Below are 1,581 nucleotides of genomic sequence, written 5' to 3' on the forward strand. Positions count from 1 at the left end.
TTTATAGTTTATGACTAGAAGAAATCAGTCAGGATCTTTACTTTTTGATAGTGAGATGGAAAGCATAGCTCGCAGAAATCGAAGAGAAATAAGGCGAAGCCTACGATACATAGAGGTAGGGCAAGAGGATGATAGTCAAACTACAACCGAGGGGATGGCTAAAAATCAAAATAATCAGCTACCTCCTGTGGTTGCCGTAGATCCAATAAATCAGAATCTTACTTCTCGTACTATGTATGATTATGCTAAACCTAATTTAATAGGAATTGAATTGAGTATAGTTAGACCTGCTGTTGCTGCAAATAATTTTGAACTGAAACCTAACACGATTTAAATGATACAACAGTTCGTTCAGTTTGATGGTTTGCAGGATAAGGATCCAAACACTCATTGAGGAACAAAGCGTTTCTGATGATGCCATTCGCCTTTGGTTGTTTCCCTTTTCGTTGAGGAACATAGCTAAACAATGGTTGAACTTGTTACCATGAGGGTCAATTTTTACTAAATTAAGGAATGATATCTCTTCTTTTGTGCAGATGGATCTAGAAACTTTTTATGATGCATGGGAGAGATACAAGGACCTATTGAGAAGGTGCACTCACCATGGGTTACCCTTATGGTTGCAGGTTCAGACGTTTTACAACGGTGTGAACCCCACAACAAGGCAACTTATCGACGCAGCCACCGGTGGAACATTAAATAACAAAACACCTGAAAAGGCTTAGGAATTTATTGAAGAGATTCCATTGAATAACTATCAGTGGCAAGTCATGAGAACAAAACTGACAAAAGCAGGTGGTGTTTTCAACCTCGACGCGGTCACTATGCTATCAAACCAGGTAGAACTTTTAAATAAAAATATTGATGGTTTATATGGTTCTACTCAGGTACATCCAGTGATGAGGTGTGATTCAAATGGAGGAATGCACAACCTTGATTATCCATCCTTCAACCCTGGCAACAAGGAGGAACAAGTCTAATATATGGGTAATAATAATTCTAGACCTCAAAATAACCCATACAGTAACACTTATAATGCAAGTTGGAGGAACCATCCCAACTTCTCGTGGGGTGGCCAAGGAAATCAAAGGCCACAACATCCTTCAGGTTTTCAACAACCACCTTACCAGCAGGAAAATAAGCCAAACCTTCAGGAGATGCCAACGGAATTCATCTCGGTGTCAGAAACTCATTTTTAGAATTTTGAAACAGCACTTAAGAATCAACAAGCGTCGATCCAAGGGCTCAAAACTCAGATAGGCCAACTTGCTAAATTGATTTCTGATTGACCATAAGGTAGTTTGCCGAGTAATACTGAAACTAACCCAAGGGAGTAGCTTAATGCAATTACTGTTCGAGATAAGGAAGGGTTAGTTGACCTTAAACCAGAATCGAGGCAAGGACTTGTGGTAAGTAAAGGTAAGGATGAGGTGGACCACAGTGAACAAAAACCAGTAAGTAGAGAATATAAACCTCGTATGCCATATCCAAGTGTGACAAGGAAAGACCACACAGACGAATAATTTGGTAAATTCCTTAAATTATTAAAGAAATTACATATTAACTTACCGTTTATTGAAG

General features: G+C 38.9%; 1 non-coding gene across 1 annotated transcript; it reads right to left on the minus strand.

The window, feature by feature from the left end:
• Window positions 1-503: 503 nt before the first annotated feature.
• LOC128295791 (small nucleolar RNA R71) lies at window positions 504-610 on the minus strand. The gene has a single exon (XR_008286341.1). It is a non-coding gene; the product is annotated as a small nucleolar RNA R71 (small nucleolar RNA).
• Between the last annotated feature and the right edge of the window lie 971 nt (window positions 611-1,581).

The sequence above is a fragment of the Gossypium arboreum genome, chromosome 7, assembly GCF_025698485.1.
Source record: "Gossypium arboreum isolate Shixiya-1 chromosome 7, ASM2569848v2, whole genome shotgun sequence".
Classification (NCBI taxonomy): Eukaryota; Viridiplantae; Streptophyta; class Magnoliopsida; order Malvales; family Malvaceae; genus Gossypium; species Gossypium arboreum.